We start from the raw sequence: 22,171 nt of genomic DNA on the forward strand, positions 1-22,171 counted from the left end.
CTCGCCCGGCAAGCAACCGTTGAACGCCCGCGGTGATTGTTAATTGATACCAATTATTTGCTGGAATCTTCAAGCTGGTTGATCCTACCCAGTTGACCGGCCGATCGCGTGAATTCGTCGACCACCGTAAGCTGCAAATGTGGCACAATCGCGTGACAGTTCAGATGATCAGCTTTTTTTTTGGTTTATTTGTACACTTTATAGTGTCAAGAAACTGATTAAAGCTCTGCAGCAGGTCTACCTACATGATAACGTTGGTATCTTTTTTTGCGCATTTGGGAATTCAAGGAGTGCACTAGAGGATTTAAGTCATATTGAGTCAACCTTATTTATTCTAACTGAAATAGTGATGAAATTTTATACTGTTTCACTAGGTAAAAAATGCTAGCACTCAAGTTGTCAATAACATTCAGGGTTTGATTACTATTTTTCTATTTTTTTTTTTGCTTGTGTTGAAACCCGATCAGAACAAAACATGAGCCAGTTTAGCAATCAAAAGGCTCTAGTACGTTACCTAGTCTTACTCCAACTGTCAGAAATAGCCGCATTAGAATGTTTTGTTTTTTTTTTTCTTAATACGATAGCGAACAGATTACTCAACCCAACTGAAACCTTATGCAATTAGATAAATTCCAACGGGTATGAAAAATACTACCGATGATCTGTCAAGCGAAATTGGATTCCTGAACAAACTTTCGCCACAGACGGTTGTTTGCGACCATTAAATGAATGTTCTTCTCTTTAAGAAAAGATTACAATTTTGTTAATTAAAAGAATATGGCTTTTCAATTGTGGACTGCCGAACAATAAGCGTGGGATTAATCTTTTCAATACAGAACACTGGGTAAATGTCTTCTTCTGCGGAATGTATCCAAATTATAGATTTTGAATGTTTGAAATTCGACATGAAATAATTGGTGCTGCATACAAAAATATTCATGTATAAAATTATGTATATTAAAATATTTGAAATTTTTCTAAAGTGAATCGTTCATCGTTTATCATTCATCATTTATCATTTATCATTTATCATTTATCATTTATCATTTATCATTTATCATTTATCATTTATCATTTATCATTTATCATTCATCATTTATCATTTATCATTTATCATTTATCATTTATCATTTATCATTTATCATTTATCATTTATCATTTATCATTTATCATTTATCATTTATCATTTATCATTTATCATTTATCATTTATCATTTATCATTTATCATTTATCATTTATCATTTATCATTTATCATTTATCATTTATCATTTATCATTTATCATTTATCATTTATCATTTATCATTTATCATTTATCATTTATCATTTATCATTTATCATTTATCATTTATCATTTATCATTTATCATTTATCATTTATCATTTATCATTTATCATTTATCATTTATCATTTATCATTTATCATTTATCATTTATCATTTATCATTTATCATTTATCATTTATCATTTATCATTTATCATTTATCATTTATCATTTATCATTTATCATTTATCATTTATCATTTATCATTTATCATTTATCATTTATCATTTATCATTTATCATTTATCATTTATCATTTATCATTTATCATTTATCATTTATCATTTATCATTTATCATTTATCATTTATCATTTATCATTTATCATTTATCATTTATCATTTATCATTGTCGTTTAGTTTTGTCATTTAGATGCTACCTAGATGCTACCATTCTGTTGTCGGAACAGGACATGCCTAATATTAGCACAGACCTGGCCCGTCAACTAATTGTGTACAGGATTATCTTATCCTACTGACGATGACAATCTCTTCCAAGCCGAGATTAAATGCTTGAATTAAAGTTGTTTTCACACCTTACAAACGCGGTGTAACGCATTGTTGTGAAGGCACAAACTCATCATCAAGGCATTAAGATTGGTTTAACGCACGAAATCATTTCTCGTCATTCATCGATTGAACTGAACAAAACTTACTGCGCAATACAGCGGGGGCCTAGTGTGATTGGTAACGTCTCCGCCAACCACGCTCGACGCCTGGGTCCGATGGTTGTGAGGTGGCGTGATCCACTCACAACCAACCCAAACTGGTCTAGATTCAATCCTAGCCGACACCGGGAGATTTTCTGAGGCGATAAATCTCTGGGATCACGCCTTCCATCGCACGAGGAAGTAAAGCCGTTGCGCCGGTCCGTTAATAAACGGGTCGTGAGTTAGGGTCCTAGGTGTGGAGTCGCCTCCCTGGGCGTCGGTGATTGGCCACAACAGTGGCGGAACTAGACCGACGGAAAATAAGCGAGAATAAAAAAAAAAAAATACTGCGCAATACAGATTGATAGATTTTTTTATCGTATACCAGTGGAGGAATGAATGATCAGCATAAGATGAGACCCGCATGTTTTACGTGTTTTTTTTTCGCTTTTCAGACCCAAAGGTCATTGACATTTGAATTCTCAACACACCGCATGAAAATGATTCGCATACGACGACCACACCGGAAACCAAAAATTCGGACGCCAGTAGATCTTTACTAAGCAAACTTCGGTTGCTGCAAAAAGGTGTGAAGTGTAAACGTATTTTTGGAATCTTTCTTTCTCTCTCGGTGAGGGTCGCTTTCTGTGTGGTGACCATAGTAAAAGGCTCGTACCATTAGAGAGTGGAACTAGTTTCAAACACGCTTCATCATCATCGTCGTGGAGAAGCATTCAAATTTTCAACCCAGAGCCTATAGCTCTTATACTGGCCTAGCGATAGTGATGGCGGCGTGTTCCCGACAGCCATGAAATAGTGGAGCCACGGGAAGTAGCAGCTCGTGAGAAGCATGAGCTCCACCACCTGGGAGGTATTTTAGCCGTGTTTTGGCAAAGTGCTTTCGAATTATACGGCGCACAAAAACTGTACGATTTTACACCGTTCAGGAAAGCGTGTTGAAAGAAATTATGCAGATGAAGATTATTGTAAGATTTTAAAAATAAAAAAATCAGTAATGTTGTTGTCATGACATTGAATGTAGTTTGTATCTCAGAATATACCCAAAAGATAATCATTCGTCTCACAGAGGCATTTGAATAAAGTTAACACCAAATTGAAAGGAGCGGCCTGATGAAGGTTAGTCACAAATTCAGTAAGCATATGCAAATGACTTCAACTTAGTTGAACAGCCGTCATTTGCAATGCAAAGCTTCAGAGGATTTGACAGTAAACTGAAAACAAGACAGAAGTCATATAAGCAAACATCTTTCAGTAGTAAGGCTATTTCTGTCTAAGCTTAAAGTGACATAAGAAGCTGGGGCATTAATTTGTAATGCTCTCATGTTGCTAACAATTATGTACAATGTTACCATTTTACAACGCACAATTACTAATTTAGTAGTCAGTTATACAAATCATAAGAATAATAAACTTAGAGAAGAAATACCATTGAGTCTCGATCAAAAAGTTTGTTGTCAAAAAAATTTTATCTTACAAATCAAGATTTGTCATAGGTAAACTAAATATATACATTTTTTACGACCTTTCCGTAAATATCTACATATTTCCGATTCCATTTAGAACGACACGCTATTCTTTTTCTCACGAACCCAGCAGCTGCAGCTCAGTAACGACAGGGCACAAGAACTTGTACTTCCACAACAAGATCAGTTCATGTCGATATCAACTGGTTGACCGTTTGCCGCGCGGGCAAGCGCCAATTGATGTGAGTGCCTGTTTCGACGTCACAAGAAATGTATTTCAATCCGTGAGAAAATTTTCAATTATTAGTGGGGTTCTTGCAGGTTCAAGCGGCAGCATGTAGCGCCGGAATGTTGCCCCAATCTAAAACCGATCGAGCTCCACATTCGCCGGATCGCAATGGCTGCCATGCGAGCACATAATCTTGGCCATAAACCATGTGTGCTACATTCGGTCGCTGTTCTGTACTTGCTCGTAAGTGTCCAATGCAATGGGTAAAGTAATTGGCAGAGGGAGGCCGAAGGCAAATGGACGTTCGATTTCGTGATCTGAATAAAACAGGTTTAACTAGAATCGGTGCTTAGTACGCTCGCGTGCGTTTTCCACAGAGAATCTAATACCAATTGGCAATGTTTGTAGGTCATTCCACAGTTATTTCAATAAATATTTTTAGCTACACAATTAGCATAAAATGCTCACAGGAGAAACCTTCATCGGTATTATTTTTTTGCTTGATAGTGTCATCGCTATAACCTATCCAAAATCTATGTGGAGCTCCAAATAACAATTGTGTGTGCTTAGCAAAAATCACTCAAACCCAAGCACACATTTCTGCCTGACCGTCACTGCCTGCAAAAGTCCAACTTGAACCCGGGCGGTGTAGAGTTCAATATTCAGCAAACCACGTAATGAATTTCGTCAAAAAGCGTTTCCTTTCGCTCGAACGGCAATAATCATGTTTCGAGCGTTCACTCTAATGGATCTGACATTGGCGTGCACGTTCGGCAATATTCTTAAGTATACGGGTCGGATTATTTATGACTGAGTTACTAGTTAGTGGGAATGCGAAACTGATTAAAACTGAATGGATTGTTTGTGGCGGTTACTTTTCCAAATTAAATCAAAACAACAGCACCTTCGGAAACGTACACATAACTTGCGTTTGAACCGTCGATTTTGATTTGAAAAGTTTCTCAGCCTTTTATGCAACGGAACACGATAAAGCACAACGTCAGTGTCTGTCAGGCCATCGCGTTTGTAAACAGTCGGTGCGCTTCCCAACCGAGAGTTCGCCCCATTAAGGAACATCCCACTTCCCAGACTGCGAGGAAAGAATCTCTAGACCTAAATCTACGTCCGGATAAACGATTTTAGGAGCAAATAGCGCCGGGAAGCGAATCGTCGGATGGCGAACGCCAGCAAACAAACCAAATCAATTATTGCCATCAACCGGCCTTCATTCTTCGTTCAATCAGCCAATCATCTGGAACATCTCCAGTGGCAGCAGCAGCAGCACCAGCAACGGGTCCGAGTTAATGAACGGTTTCCGTGCCTGACCAAATAATAACTGCACACATGGTAGAGCTTTATTAAGCTGACGTAAATATGTGAACAGAACAAAGTTCACATATTTACGTTAAGAGAGTACTAGCAAACATCGAAATTGCCCAGTGAAAGTTGTCGGATGCTTGGCTAGGTTATCGATTGGTGTCGACACTTTAAGCGGAATAGGAGCTAGTTTTATTTTCTAGCAAGGATTCAACAAAAATTATATTAACGTATCACGAATCTTAACTTAGATCGCAAAAAATAACAACTTATTTTTAAAGAGCAATTGAGAGTATACAAGCAAAGTGCATCAAATATAGGCGATGTTTATATCCTTTTATTAACAAGAATTCTAAACATTGTTCAAAGAATAAACTTTTAATTCACAAACAAATTTTAAGGCCAGCAATGCGTTATACTGTCCGATCTGATCAAGTTGTTGTTTAACAAGGAAGAAAACGCTTCAAAGGATCCAGAATAAAACTCTGAAAATGATTTTGAAGCGTCGGTACTCTCGAATTACATAGACTTACTGGTTTTGAAACTTTAGAAGCAATGTCTAATAAAATTATTACCAAATTTCGACAAAAATCGTTGCAATCCTCAACTGCTACGATAAGCTCTCTTTGTAGCAAGTTAGCAGTTATATTAGTTGTAAGACTATTTCCCTTTTCTGACAAGTGTATTGAAATCCCTACAAATGATAAGTTCTACTTGCGAAAGAAAACAAATCCTAACAAATTAAAATTACAAATTTCTAACATTGCTGAGCAAGACTCATTATTTACTAAGATTTAATATAATTACTCAAGCTAGTAACAAACCCACTCTCAAAAAATCTCTCCAAAAAGATAATAAACTAGAGTGACCTTTCTCAAATGAAAGGACTGACTACTGGGTGCCTCTTAAGCAAATATTAAATAAGAGCAAAATACAGGTAAGAAAGTAGATTGCGTTGTTTGTTTTGTATTCTAAGACTGAAAAAAAAATAAATTCAGCCGCCCGTCACGCATGTTTGCGCTCCTAATGCGATCGAGTTTATCCCAGCAGTGATCACCGCGGTGTACTTCTGTGTATTCTCAGTAAAGTGATTCACCACAGTTGTTCCGCACGGCTGTGGTGTAAGCAGCAAGTGTTTTATTTTTCCGCGAACGGCAGAAACACAGCACAAAGCAGAATGTAGAAGTTTGGTGCAAATGCACTAATGCTGGGTGAGAAGTGAACGGTTAATATTCACTTTGCTCTTTCCACATATTGAGGTGAATAACAAACCTGTAGCGGGGCGAATAGAAATAATACTATGGCGAATAGTTTTTGCACAAAAACAAGTTGATTTGACAAGCGGGGGCCTAGCGTGGTTGGTAACGTCTACGCCAACCACGCTCGACGCCTGGGTTCGAATCCCACCGCCGACATAGGTGTCGATGGTTGTGAGGTGGCGTGATCCACTCACAACCAACCCAACTGGTCTAGATTCAATCCTAGCCGACATCGGGAGATTTTCTGAGGCGAAAAATCTTCGGGATCACGCCTTCCATCGCATGAGGAAGTAAAGCCGTTGGCGCCGGTCCGTTAATTAACGGGTCGTGAGTTAGGGTCCTGGGTGGAGTCGCCTCCCCGGGCGTCGGTGATTGGCACAATAACAGTGGCGGAACTAGACCGACGGTAAATAAGCGAGAATAAAAAAAGTAGATTTGAGAAATGTTACGAAGAAAAAACTATTACTTTGTCCACGAAGTATGGAATTAACTTTCTCAGCTACCATCAGAACCAAATCCAGTAGACAACCAAGCTGTTAGTAAAAAACTTGACAAAATTCTTATTTATTTGCTGCGTAATGCTCGACGTAAATTGACAAACACATCATCAACCCAACAGAAATGAACCAAGATTCCAGTGCTACCAGCACTGGAAGCCGTGTCCAGACGAATTACAACAAGACTCTGAAAAACTTGACTCAACCTCGAATCCTTTCGTGTCTAATAGTGATAAGTGTTTCTATTCGCCAATAAAAGAACTATTTATTGTATCAAAATGGTAGTTGTAGTGAATACGGGAAGACTAGACCCATGTTTTAAAGATTTTATATTATCTTAGAGATTACAGTACACCAATGTCTTTTTACGCGGGGATGCGTTCAAAATTTGTACAGGCCCGCGTAGAAAAAACTTTTTTGAGTTAAAAATATAACGAGGAAAACCGTCCTAAAATGTTTGAACCTCATTTGAATATTATAGTGGTCAATGTAGACCGAAATGCAACATTTTAAATTTTCAGTATTTACACCAAAAAAAAATTTTTTTTTTTCGAAAATGGATATATGATTACTCTTGGTCTAGAACGCAAAAGGTTATTGAAATAAGGTTAATATTTTGTACCGTTTTTGAGTAATGAAGAGAAGCAAACCGCGTAAAAAACGCGTAAAATAAGACCTTACTGTATGTTTTGTACACTGCAAGATATATCGGAGACTGTTTCTATTTGTCCCGTTTAACGGTGGTCGAGATCGTACCTCGTAGGTTGCACACTGTACCATAAATTACGCAACACCAAGTAAGATAGCTTCGTTAACTTGTTGGGTGTTCCTCAAGAAAGCATCCTTGGACCACTACTCTTTAAATTTTTTTCAACGATGTTTGCTACATTATTTCACCTGGTTGTAGACTCATCTATGCTGATGATCTCCAACTATTTCCCATCATTCGCATCATAGCGGGCTGCAGAAAATTTTAGCGATTTTTTAATGAATTCCCCGATTGGTGTAACCGTAATTTATTGACAGCCAATGTACCTAAATGCTCCATAATTTCTTTCACACGAGAAATAAAACTATTACCTCGAAGCTATTGTATATCTGCAGAAAACCTTAAGAGAGTGTCGGTTATCGGTACTGCCCGATTCCTTCAAACATCACTATTCCCATATAATTGCACACGCAAACAGAAACCTAGGCTCCATAATGGAGATCGTCGAAGAGTTTACTGATCCGCTGCTCAATCAAAAGATGATGTGGTTTTTACGCGGCCTTGAGCATTTCGCAAGGATTTTCTTAAGTGGGTTTTTCCTCAACCCCATTTCATGAAGACCAAGAAGGTTAGATGACACAAAATAATAAATAATAAACACAGAAATGTGACAAGTACTTATACGTATTGAAAGTTCAAGAAAAATACGTGAGAATAATATCAAGTAAAAATAGGAACACGTATAAAAATGAAAAAAGATGGAGTTATACTGCAATAAATAAAAAATTAAAGGTTAAAAGGAATAAAAAATTAAGTAGATAAAACAAAATTAAATGGATTATAGATTGAAAGAATATTCGAACAAAGTCAAGTGAACTAATAAAAGCATAGTCTCGTTCAGAGCTAAATCATAAATTGAAAAATTGATTAACGGAAGAATCTCGAAGAGACAATTTCTTAATATATGAAAAACATGATGGTTGAAAAAAAAATCAATTGAAATTCCCATGCATAATGAAATAAAAAGTGATCTAAAATCAGTAAAGCAACTGTAAAAAAATAACGTAGATAATATCAATACAATATCCAAATATAAAAAATGTATAATAAAATACGTGAAAACCTACAAAAAACTTACAAAAACAATACAAATAAAACCACGTTAAGGAAAAAGAAAAAATCATACATGACAAAACATTTGATTAACAAAAAATAAAAGAGAAATAAAAGCAAAAACATACAGAAATAAGTGAAATGCTTTGGAAAAATTAACTGACAAATTAACAAGACTATAAAAATGCATGATAACACATAATATACAAAAGTATTAAAAAAATAGAAATTAAAAACATTAGAACGGTTTCAATTTTTTATGATATTTTGAATGTAGATTGAAAAGATTTATAACAACAGTCTGGAGAATATTTGTTTCTGGTAAGTATAAATAGTTAAACTTCATCAAAAACATGTTCAAAAAGATTTGAGAAAATATTTAAAAAATCTACCAAAACCATGAAAAAGAATAATGAGATTGAACATATAGGCCCTCATTATAGAAGACGAGATGAGCGGCGAGTTAGGCGTCGTACACAAATGACGTAACTCAGAAAGAGAAGGGAGGATGGTTAAGTCTGCGTTACTTATTGTTACACAGGGGGGAGGAAGCTAGTTGATGCTGTTACGTAACTGTGATGTTTGCTGAAAATTTGAAATTTGGATGTGATCCGGTTGTTCAATGTTATGTAACTCTATAAGGGGGGGGGGTTGTCACGTGCTTTATCGTTACATAGGAGGGAGGGGGTCTGAAATCTAGATTTTTGGCGTCACGTTTTTTAAGTACGACGCCTTTCTCGTACGAGCAAATTTTGGTATTGCAGATGGAAAATCGGTTGGATTCTGGACGAGTAGCTCTCGTCTTCTGTAATAGGGGCTATAAACAAGTTACCCTTTATTTTGGTCTGATTTTAACACAAAGTTCGTCCGGTTTAACACAAGGTATAATGTTATATCTAAGAAAAAGTTGATTCAATAGATAAACACCATTTTTTAATTGCAATGCTATCAAGTCAATCAAATATAAAGCTGAACAAGAGTATTCGATGCTACCATGCATGGGATATCTAAATCGCAGATTATTTGGTGGAAAATCTGCTTTAGGATAGCTCATTGTGATATGTTCTTATTATTTATTTTAAACGTTTTGAACTAAATAATGTGTAGTGCAATCTTAAAGCGACCACAAAAGTAACAGTACATTGTAACTGCAAGTAATATTACTTTATTTTAGAAAAGTAAAGTAGCTGAGACTGCATACCAGAGAGTTTTCCTCTCCTCAAGGGGTACGAAAGCAATGTCACAAAATGCAAAATTCCAGATAGATGAATGTTGGAATGAACATAAATAAAATTTTATGTTTGAGAGAATTTCTCAGTTGCTGCCTGGGGAGGAAACCCTTGCTATGTTATTTGAATTAGGGTAAATATCCGTTCTATTATCGTCAGGGGGTTTAATGAAATCATAGAGAAGTAACTTTTGCTGGAAGATGCTTCACAATATGAAGGACTAGGACATCATTTACACACCTGATGGAAACAGAACTGATATTCTATGTCCAAATAAAATTTCAAGCACTATCAATTGATTAAAAAAAAACCTTGATACAAGTCAAAAAAATCGGAAAGAGATTATTAACATTAATTACCTAACATTCAGTCAAAATGCACTCGTCTCAATGATAATAAATATTGCAGCATGGATTGTGAACTATAAGTTGCTAGATCTTAAGTAACGCAGGAAGTCATAATCTTTCAATATTTATTTTCTCTAAAAAAATGAAAGCCACACTTACTGGAATACGGAGTAGAAAAACAAATTCAATAAATACAAAAGTACTGCTTCGGCCACTACCCTATCAGAAACACTGCAGAAAGTGCCCTCCTTTTACTGTAAAATCATCAAAGTTGGATCAATAATAATGGAGCAGCCAATTCAATGCGGCTAAAGGTGCCAGCCGCAGAGGCTACCCCGGTGGATTACATAATCACGAAGACAGCGGAGTACCTTTTTGAAAGAAACAAACCGATCGTGCTCCCAAGGTAAACATACGATCAGCAAGCAATGGGTCTGTGATTTTAGCACGAACGCCGAGTGACGTAACTGCCGTTGAGTTGGGGTAACAACGCAGACCCAGATTCACCGAACAACACTAAAATACCTCATTAGGGAAAGCCATAACCTGTTCGGTTTACCTTGGGGTTACGTGGTGGCAGACGACGACATTTACGCAGCCAAACAATTGACCGATTTCGGATGATCTAACTTTCAACCTGTCCAGCTGATGCTGGTTTTTTTTTCATAAGCCGTGTGGCAATCCATTTAGCGCAACAAGATTTAACTTACGTCTGGTGGTACTTCAAATTAAGTTCATCAATCGGGATGATTTACCTGAGGGAGAGAAAGAAGGAGAAACAAACTTTGGATTAGTGATTGAAACGTTTAATTAACTATTAATTATATCTAATGATAAAAAGGCACTGAAAGCTCTTAAGCGTGCTTCTAGAGTTTTATCCGTTTTTTCAATACGACAGAAACACTGAAATGTATTGAATTGCCCAGTACAATCGACAGGTTCTGCTTGACATAAACCACCAGTTAAAAAGCGTGGTCTAGCAAAAGCCAAGTACTTGATCCAACAACGGCTTCACTAATTGCCAAAATAAAGCAGCGGCCATGGCCGTGAAATGACTGGCATACAAAAGGCTGTGGGTGCTTCAAATGACATTGACATACCTTTTACATTTTTGGTCGTGCGAGGCGAAACTCTTCTACAGCAAACCGCTAAAACTGAACAGTAAATCTTGAGTGATTTTCCTATCAGTGTGAAACTTTGCATTGAATACATTATCCATCAAACAGTTTCTGATGTTTTTCCCAAACCGGTTCATCTTTAGCAGTATTTCAACACAAAACCAAAGATTTTCAGATACAACATGCCGTATCGACCCTAGAAAAGCAAAACCGAAAAGGATTTCCTCGGTAAAAACCCACTCAAGTTCACTTCCTGCGGGTGTGTTGTGCCATTTACCATCTTCGCCCGTCGCAGAGGCCCGCTTAATAGAGATGCTTCGAAAGACAAAGTGAAACAAACAATCTGCGAAGAGTGCTCGCTCCAACGCACCCGCAAATGAATCCAACCGCAAGCTTTTCAGACTTATGTTTGCTAGCGCCAAACGAAGGTAAACTCGTTAAAACTTGACTGCATACTGTGCCGAGAAGCTAAGAATTTGTCATTGGCCACAAAACATCCGACAATTATGGCTTCAACGAAATTAATTAGGGTATCGGCTCTATTGTCGTCAGGATTGTCTTATTATCGTTCGGAGGCTTAATCAGGTCATCGAGAACGCTCTAGGATATTATTTACCCCCTTAACGATAAAAGGACAAACTTGACGGTAATAGAGCCGATACCCTATTGCTCACCAGATTGAATTGTTTAATTTTCGTGCTCTGTTAAAGGTAGATTTTTAACCAACAAGGTTTAGAACAGGGATCTGAGATTTCAGACGCAGAACGTTAAGATAAATATTTTTGCTCGTTTCCTCCGATCCGAGCCTGTTTCCTAGAAGAACAGGAATAGAATAATCTTAATTAGGCAGATACAAATTTCGAATTCTTTTTATGTCCAAGGTTATCAAAGTTAGCAAAGGGGGTGCAAAAAATAAATAACACCGAGACGAAAAATAGAAATATCTTTGATCAAAGTTTGTGTGCAAGTTATGACGTTTGTAACTTGCACTCAAATAAATGTTGAAAAATAACACTTTATTATTATTATTATCTATTTCGCTTGCCTTTTGACGACACTCTCGCTATCACTGGACTTGTTTGTTGCTAAATAAAGCATTTATGCTGCCGGAAAACCAATAAAATGAACAAAACGGTTTGAGCTTTTTTTTTCCTTCCAATATTCAAGATTTTCGAAGGGGGGGGGGGGGGGGGGGGTGACATAAAATGAAAATTAAATTTGTAACGGCCTTATGTAAAAAGCACGGCTCAGTGAAAATGATATCTGGTTGAAATTCATCGTGAATTTAATAATGGTGAATTTCACTGTAATGAGAATGGCTCATAAAGAAAAAATATAGTATGTATGATGCTCTACAATATTTTAGCAATTAGTCCCGGATTAACTTGCACCCAATTCGGGCCTTGAACTTGCGATGTTTTCAAATTCAACGCCCTTCCCTGTGTCTTTCGTTTATGTCATTTCCTATTAGAATTAAACAAAATCCAATCCCATGGGAAATAACAGATTTACATTGATAAGTGACGAATCTGGCACGGGTTGTTGGTCGAACCATCAGTACAAGCGAGAATCTTAAAGGCTTAATCTAGCCGCAGTGTTATCGCGATGTTTTTCACGCTTCACGAAACAGTGCGAATTAACAAAAACGATATGGTTGAAGGGACAGCATGGTAAGTTTGAGTTCCAGTGACACAATGCAGGATTTGCGAAGCGGCTAATCCTGGTAAGTAGGTTAAATCGGATCGCTTTCCTATCGTTCGTAAGCCGTTCAAAATGCAAGCTTTTCGAAATGTGATTGAAAAAGCCGCCCCGAATGACTATGAGCGAATCAGTTGAGCTTTTCGCGGCTAATTGAAACTTCATTTGTCAATTTTTCACGGTTCAAGTGCACTGTATGAAGCTTGCCGGTAATGACGCTTCACACCAAATTAAACCTGAAGTAAACAATTTTGTTTGGTAGCATATTGTTGTTTTGTACTAGCTGAAAAAATAAAAATTCAGTGAGTCTTCCAAGGCGTTTAGCATGATATAATTTCTTTTTAAAAACAATATTAATGGTTCAAGCAGAACAACGTCGAGTATGACAAAATAATATAACTTGGCATTCATTTTATGACAGCCGTTTCGGATTTTATACATAATTAAATTTTTAATAGTAGGTCATTAAGCCTTGAATCGGCTAACTAGAATTCCTGGTGATTCCATATTTTAAGTCGAATGAATTCGTACCATCACTCGCTTTTCGTAATTGACATTATAACTAGAACAGAAATAGATTTATATTGAAATTCTTACAGAGGAAATATCTCCAGAACAAAAGAAGCAGTGAGTTTCAGCCTAAACAGTTGCTAAATTGAGAACCATATCTTTTTCGGGTTTTAAACCCCTAAACCAAACTTTTCATAATTGGTCATAGTGGAAAAGCCAACCTGAACAAGATCATTTGCATGTACATATTACAATTATTATTATATTTCAGTGCCGTCTCGTGAGTTTGGACTTCCCAGTGGCCATCACCAAAAATGTGCAAGGAAAAACACATTGTCTTTTCATCCCTGACTAACGTTGACTTGAAATTTTTTAGCTTTGGACGAGGAACCTACATTTTAAAGAACAAAAGCGTTTTTCTTCCACAATAAAAAGTGCACATTGGAAAGTTCACTGCGATATAGAGATGGCCGGGTTTCGGGTTTTCAAACCCGTTTGGGGTTCGAGCCGGGCTCGGGTTTGAAATTTTTTGAAGCCCTTCCTTTGAGGGAAGGGAGCGGTGTCTTACCACCATGAACATTTTTCTTGCTCTCAAAAACCTTAACATGTCGAATTTGGTTGTATTTGCTTGATTGGTTCTCGAGTTGTGCGAAATTTGTGTTTCATTTGTTTGGGATTCATTCACAATTCAGGGCTCGGTCGGGTTCCGTTTTCACAAAAATAAAATTTTCGGGTTCGGGTCGGATTCGGGTTTGATCGAAAATAAAAAGTTTCGGGTTCGGGTTTCAATAGAAGAAAAACTGATTTGAGAAACATCAAACCCGACCATCTCTACTCCGCTGAGAGGTTTTTGGTTTGTTTTATGCCTCTCGTTCAAGGTTCTGGTAATTAGCTTAGGGTGGAGCTGATTTTCTCATTTTGTGCACTATAAATAGTACACGACGAGTTATACTAGTTAATCATTAATACTGATGGATTTTTTGACGTAGAATTACGTCCTTACGGCAGCATTCTGAAATAGGTGTGCAAATTGAAATACCGAGAACATCGAGAGCGTCACGTCCAATTTCAAATGCTTACAACTCAGTCAATTTTAAACGGATTTTTTTTATTCTTGCAACAATCAAAAAATGTAAAATGATTATATGATGCTAAGTATTGAAATATTGAAAAATCTAGGCTATAAGTTTTGACGATGATTTCGACCAATCAGAGCTGAAAACAAAGCCAAATATGTGAATTTTTGAAACCGGAGTTTCTGGAAAACAGCCTAAAATGGCCAAATCCCACCCCACATTAATATTTCCGGAACCAGAACGATGCCTCAAAACCAAGAATCTCAACACACTTTTTTGAAATTTGGGTTTGATTGCAAGAAATACATTGACATAAGGCAGGCTGTCGCATATCTACAGTAACTTTCGGTCGTGTCTTATACATAACCTCTTAAATTTTTAGTTTTTGATTCTTGTTTGATATTTTCTTGAAATCGGAATGAAACCCCACCCATAATGCACGTAATGTCAGGACGAGACGCCACTGTGATATTTCATGTTTATTTTACAATATACAGATAGGTATTTCGAGTAATGTTCCGAAAATGATAAATCCAAAAATTAAAAATAAAGAATTGAAATCCATCATGGAAAATGCAAAAAAACATATTACATTCAAATAATTTTTTTTAACGAGTTGATCAAATTCGTAAGCAACTGTTTACAATTGCATAATAAAAAAAGTATTCTTTTGTTCTCTTCTCTTATTTCACTTTTTCCTTGCTTGTTTTTATCCTGTCCCCCTCTTGCCCTTTTCTTGTCCTTCTCTTATTCTACTCATGTCCCCCTCTTGTCTCTCCTTGTCCCGCCTTTGTCTCTCTCGTGTCCTAGTATTAGTCTTCTTCTGCCTCTTCCTCCGTTTATTTTCGTTTCTTTCTCTTGTCTTTCTCCTGTAATTTTTTTCTTCCACTATTGTCCTTTTCTTGTATGTTCCTTGTTCCTTTTTTGTCCCTCTCATATCCTTGTTTGTTTTTCTCTTGAAACTCTCTTGTCCTTTCTTTGTACCTCTCTTGTCTTTCTTTTGGTTCTCTTGTTCCTCTCTTGCCCTTTTCTTATCCCTCTCTTGTCCTCCTCTTGTCCATTTCTTGTCCCTCTTTTATTCTATGCATGTCTCTCTCTTGTCCCACTTTTGACCGTCTCGTGACCCACAATTATTCCTCTTTTTTCTCTTCCTCTGTCCGTTTTCTCAAGTCTCTCTCTCTCTCTCTCTCTTGTCATTCTGTTCTTCCACTTTATCTTTTACTTGTACATCTCTTATCATTTTTTTGACCTGCTACTATCCTTGTTTGTCTTTTTCTTGAAACTCCCTTTTCCTTTTATGTACCTCTCTTGTCTTTCTCTTCTTTCTCCTATGTCCCTGTTTGCCTTTTTTCCTTTCTTTTGTCATTGTTTTGTTCTTCTTTTGGTTTCACCTTGTCCCGCTTTTGTCACTCTTTAATCACTTTCCTGTTCTCGTTCTTTTCTTATCCTTCTCTTGTTACTCAGGGTTAATTTATCTTCTCTCTGTTAATTTTTCGTTATTCAACAGGCTTTAACAGCTTTTAGTAAAATCGATTATTTTTGCCAAATTACGAATGCGCGCTTAAAAAGTATGTAAACTCGCTAAAACAAAAACACAAAATGAGATGTACGAGTAATCTGGGTTTTAAAATAATTACACTATTTTTGTTGCGTAAACATCATCAATTCATCAATTTTCTCATTGAACGCAACAATTGAAGAAATGCGTCGCAATAATCCGCTGGAACAGATCAAAGAAAAGCAACACGCAGGTAATGTTCCAGTATTTCAATTTCCATTCATGCTATCTATCGTTCAGCCTGCGCATTGCGGCGATGATGTGCAGAGGAAAATTCGCACGGTGTGCTCCGCTAGCCCGCGAATGGATCGTGCGATTGCTGGTGGTAAAATGTTACATCAAACATCAAACCGTGATGCAGCAATCAGTGTTTTCTGTGATCCACATCATTCTCATACGAATGACTGTGACTCAAAACCCCGCTTAGGGCGGGTGCTGGTAGAGTGAAGGGAAATATGATGAAAGCTGAATTCCGCCGATATGCATATATTTGTTGCAGTGGTCAGAGAATTGGAATGCAAGAAGGGTGCATACCTGTGGCAAATGAGTGCACGCGCGTGTGTTGCTCTGGCAAAGCGCTGAAACAAAGGAATATTTACGAAATTCTTTCGTGCGTGCCTTTTCCCACAAATAACTGCGACAATCAGGCAATCCAATATATCTCAGTCAGCCCGTAGAGGGTGGAGTATTTCACTTTTGTGGTGATAAAAGTACAACTCATTTAAAATTATAAAAAATATGAAAGTTTGCTTCGTTACAAAATAATTTTGAAAGAGGAATAAATAAATTTACTTTTTATAATTAATTCCGGCATAAATCACTAAATAAAACATATCAACAATAGACATCTCCTTATCTAATTTTTCACACTTGTATGATGCTCGGTACCTACTCGAGACAACTTTGCAGATGGGTTCCAAAAAACAAAAAAAAACATCCAACTCAAACAAACAAACAGAAAAAGGTCTGAAGCGAAACGGAGCGGACAGAAACGAAATGAAACGAAAACAAAGATCGAACTTTTTGCTAAATCATTAAGTGAGTGTTTGTCGAGAATTTGTGAAGTTTTACATAAGATTGCTTTGGGCACTCGGAGCTAAAATTAAAACTGGAAACAACTAACGTCATTCAAGTGATAGTGAGCAATCTTCGGTCCAATCATAGATTCGATTTTTAGCATCGTTGTCTTGTACAACGTTTATATGTTAAATCTATATCGACTACACAAATCGTTAAGTTTGCTTAACAAGGCGTGAAAACTTTATGTTAAAAATAAAACAGGTTTTGGTCATATGAAACAAACATAATTATGTAGATACACTTGGAAAATTATTACATAAAGGCCATTATTATTTCTTACGGTCTGCAAAGTCCCGTTTCTACAAATTCAAAACTCATTTCTCAATGCAGCATGCGTGAACATAAATACCCACTTCCATCCGCGTTAGACTGACTCCGCAAACCCTGCCTCCTCCTCTGCCTTGCCATACTCAAAACAACTCTACAACGGTGCTAATTACAAGCTTATTTAAACTTTTATATTCGTTATTGCTCGTTTCTTATTTGTTTCGCCTAACCTGTGATGACCTCTGCCTTATAACACGCAGTACCGACTCCAACCAAGAAGCGCAGTTAATCGAAAATATAAACAAAATATCATAATTAGTAATCAGCCGCCTGAACGGAACAGCTGTAATCAGAATCACCTCAACTTGACTTGACCTTGTCGTCCTCTGCGTAACCTTTGTCAATCTGGTGACATATCCCGGGGGGATTGTCTCATGTACTCTATTTCTAATCCAAACCAGCTGTCGATTTGAATTACGCTGCGAGGCTCGCTAATTAAGACCTTCAACGAGACTGGGAAAATTTTTACCTCCACCTCACCGATGATGGAGCGGACGTAAAACTGTAGACATATCAGCCTTCAATTCAACCACAGGAATGTAATTGGAAATCAGACCATTGAATCGATCCCGTTGGACGACACGCTTCACGGCATGAAATCTCCCTCCCACGGCATGGCAGGTTCACGTAATCTCATGTGCGTATCCATTGCGTCCATAATAGCGGCGAGAAACGCCTTCAGCAATATCAACACAAATGTATTAGGAGGTACAATTTTACTACACGCGAGCCCCGCGAGAGGCTGCATTCTATTAATCGGTGAACTTGTACGACACCCGGACCACCTCGAGTTAACCGATCGGAAACTTCCTCCTGCATTCGGGTCGAGTGTGCAAGGGCCACGCAGCTCAAGGTAAAACGAACCGTCTCGTACCGTCTGGCTTGCAGTTAAGTATATCAGCAGCACATGCATGTTTGTGTACCTACATATAAACAAACAATTTGCAGCAACGCGTAGAACAAATTTTGCACGTTATCTCGGTTTGCACATCCAAACGCGAGCGCTTCCTCTCACCTTCAGCGATACGCTTCCCGTTTTGCGCCATCGATGATCCGATAATAGAATAAAAATCTATTATATCAAGAGCTAGAAGGCAGTAGAGGTTTTAGCACGGATCAGACACGCGCCGACAGCCTCAACATTGTTGTAGCCGGGAGGAAAACAAATTGGATTATGGATTAAATTAATCATGGAAAGTCACCTCATTCCTATCGTTTTGCATGCGATGCCCCAACATTCTAAATTCCTAATTCCCATGCTGTTGCTGATTTTTTTGTCAGTAAACTGTAGCCGTACAAATGCAGTAGGATAGCATCACTCTTGTCATGCTAAACGGTCGCTTTTTACGCGGTTTTTTCACGCGGGTTTTTTTACGCGGATTCCGAAATTCACGAATTTTTTCCTATGCGGATTCCGGAATTTACGCGGTTCTTTTTTACGCGGATTCCGGAATTTACGCGGGTTTTTTACGCGGTTTCCGGAATTTACGCGGTTTTTTTTACGCGGCACGTATCCCCCGCGTAAAAATCGACTTTTGTGTAATCCTGTTGCCATTGCTCTAAGCGGCACTGACATTCACTGTTAGCAACACTTATTTTCACAATACATTATTCAATATCAATTCGATCACGAATTTGCTAAGTCGATGCCTAATTCAGCTGAAAACCTCGACAAAGTAATTGTGTTTTTTTTTATTTAGTTTCGTCAAACAGAATTCATTACATTTAAAGCAAATAATGATCAAGTTCATACATTTCTAGAAGTAGGTACATAAAAATTGAGTGTTCAGCATAGTGTAGAGTTGTTTAGTAGTAAGGTTCATAAAACTGTTCAGCTATTATATACGAGACCCGTATTAAATAAAACGGGTCTCGTATGTAATAGCTGAACAGTTTAATGAACCTTACTACTAAACTTTACTTATACATCGATATCACTTTTTTTTTTTGCTTCCCAAAAAAGTTTCATGTTGCCGGTAGAAATGAAAATTTTATCATTTTTTTCAAATATGAAAGATGACGGAATAGAATAAATAATAGAAGACCTAACTGAGATCCTTGAAGGACTTCCTTATACCTGAAATCAAGTTGGCTTTCGTCCTACGTGTTTTTCAGGGGGCCATCCACATTGCACGGTGACAAATTTTTAACGATTTTTAACGATTTTGACCCCTCCCCTCCCCCTCCGTAGACAACTGCTCATATAAATTCTAAAAAAATTAAGTGGGCTGTAGACATTACATAGACCCCTTCTATGGGGTGACATTGTGCCAAAAACAAAATGTCGAGTTTAATATATGAGATTTGAGTTTATTTACGAAAAATTCACATAAATAACATTATAAAATAGTAAGTATCGGGACGACCATAAACAACGTGGACTATTAAGGCGCTGGAGGGGGTTGACCAGAAATTACGTTTCATACAAATTATAAAAAAATGTATGATTGGATTAATTCGATACCTGGAATAACCAATAATGAAAACATGGTTTATAGACATCCTCCACACACATTGTGGCATCTCCAGGTTTCTAAGAAAGGGAAAACCACTGACAGGATATCCGGGTACCAACGAATTAAAATTCTTGTAACTTTTGCAATTTTTATCCGATTCTGATAGTTTTAACATCAAATGAACTCATCTAATTTCAAGTCAGCGGTGCCTCAAAAGAATTCTGTTTTCTTTTCTCTCCCGGTAACCCAGTTTTCCGGGGATATGTTCCGAAACTGAGAAATTTTATGAGTATTTAAACAGAATCCTACAATTATTAGTTCACAGTTCATAAAATTATCTTCACAGGCCTATGGTTGGTATGTGGTATGGTTTTGGTTATTTGGGTGATAGGCCCTCGAAATAGTCCTTCCGGAACAGTTTCTACTGGGATTTCTAATGCCATAAATACAATTAAATAAAACAAACTCAAATACCATCGAACATGAGTATTTTCGAAACCGGGATGACCTCCAGAGACCGAAGAACAAACTCAAACGCTATTTTGAACTTCAGTAGTAATCAATTAGTCAGCAAAACTTCATTCAGGTGCGAGATGGTCACGACAAAAGCCCTTCTTTCTGCGTTTGAATCTGAAGAATGCTTTAAAATAAACAAGAAGTTAATTTCATAATAAACATATTCCACACTTGTTCACAGGAAGGCACGGGTGTAACATGAAAGTCTAAAAATGTAACATTGGAACTCAATAAAAGATTACTATCTAAGCCTTCTCAAATGTCAGATTTGATTGACCGAAAAGGCTAATTTTAGTGCCTTTAAAAAAATAGCCTATTTTAAATAAGTAGTACAGTGCCACTTCAACTAATAAAACACTTATAGAAAAAAGGATGAACACTACAACCAAAACCGAATCGTTTACGCCGTGCTAGACACCAGTGTTATTCTCGTTGTCATAACGTGTCTCAGGCACAACCCCTTCCAAAACCTTTTCTAAAATCACAGAATTATGTTTTTTCCAACAAAATCAAAAGTATCATTCTTCAGACCTTTATAGTGAATCTACGAAAATTTGTTTAAAGCAATCAAGTTCACTGCTGTTTACTTGTCATATCATAAGCGTGTCATTTCCCACAAATAAACAAATAAAAAAATCGAATTATCCGATCAAAACATTATCAGATACAGGCCGGACTCGATTATCCGGAGACTCGATTATCTGGAAACTCGATTATCCAAAATTCGACTATACGGAATTTCATTTTTTTGGTGTCCGTTTTCAATTTTTATTCCGAAATTTAAGTCACTTCCGGCATGTTTGGGACATGTTCGAATTAATTGGAAATAATCAATTTTCAATTTATTTTTTTGTTTCGCTTCTCAAGATTTTACCCCTTTTTGCCTCAGAAATAACTTCTGGTTACGCCACTGCATCATACAAGTAAATAAAAAAAAATATTTATTTGTATTCGTTTATCGCAAAATTTCAGTATTTTTTGTGTGATTCGGTTATCCGGGAAACTCGATTATCCGGAATGAAAATAAATTGGTGTTCCGGATAATCGAGTCCGGCCTGTAATTGAATCCCATCTATATCATAAACTATGACCTATCAGTTGAACAGATAAAAACTTTACGCTCAAGTTTTTGTAATTCAAATATCCGTTTCCTCATGCGAAACGTACACATTATCCCATTTGCGACCCTACTCCGCTGAACACAAAGAACGGTTGTTGAAAACTAGATTGAAATAAAACGGCTCCTTTATGATAAGAGCGTTAGATTCTCCTACCTAACACCATGCTGCAAAATACGGCTTCAAAGCACAAACTAATATGAAGAAATTTTAACTTATTAAATACTCTCCAAGGTCTATAAATACAATAGTGGAATAAAAACTAAAAGAACTCCTATGTGTTACTATTTAAGTCTTTCAAATCCTTAAATTAAACCACTGTCCAGATGTGGAGAGTCACTAAAACATACCTCCGTGGTGCTGTCGGCTAACTTTTTGCAGCACGGTGTAATACCGAGATGACCGGTAAACCGGCACGGACAGCGGCGTACCCGTGCAGGTAGTGTGCAATATGGAGCCGTCGTTGCTCCAGTCATTAGCCAAGAATACGTTAATGTATTGCAAATTTATGATAATTGAAAAGAGTCATAACAAAACAGCTAACGAGGGGCCACAGGCCG

The 22,171-nt window shown here is 37.2% G+C and overlaps 1 protein-coding gene across 3 annotated transcripts in view; it reads right to left on the reverse strand.

Annotated features, from left to right (window-relative positions):
• The window catches only part of LOC129726592 (uncharacterized), a 135,944-nt gene that overhangs the window by 93,462 nt on the left and 20,311 nt on the right, over positions 1-22,171 (reverse strand). The window contains exon 3 of one of the 3 annotated variants that reach the window (XM_055683488.1): positions 10,865-10,909. The exons of the other annotated variants lie outside the window; for them this stretch is intronic. The gene's annotated coding sequence lies outside the window, so the exon portion shown is untranslated. The remainder of the gene's footprint in view (positions 1-10,864; positions 10,910-22,171) is intronic. 3 annotated transcript variants of the gene reach the window in all.

Source organism: Wyeomyia smithii, chromosome 3, assembly GCF_029784165.1.
Source record: "Wyeomyia smithii strain HCP4-BCI-WySm-NY-G18 chromosome 3, ASM2978416v1, whole genome shotgun sequence".
NCBI lineage: Eukaryota > Metazoa > Arthropoda > Insecta > Diptera > Culicidae > Wyeomyia > Wyeomyia smithii.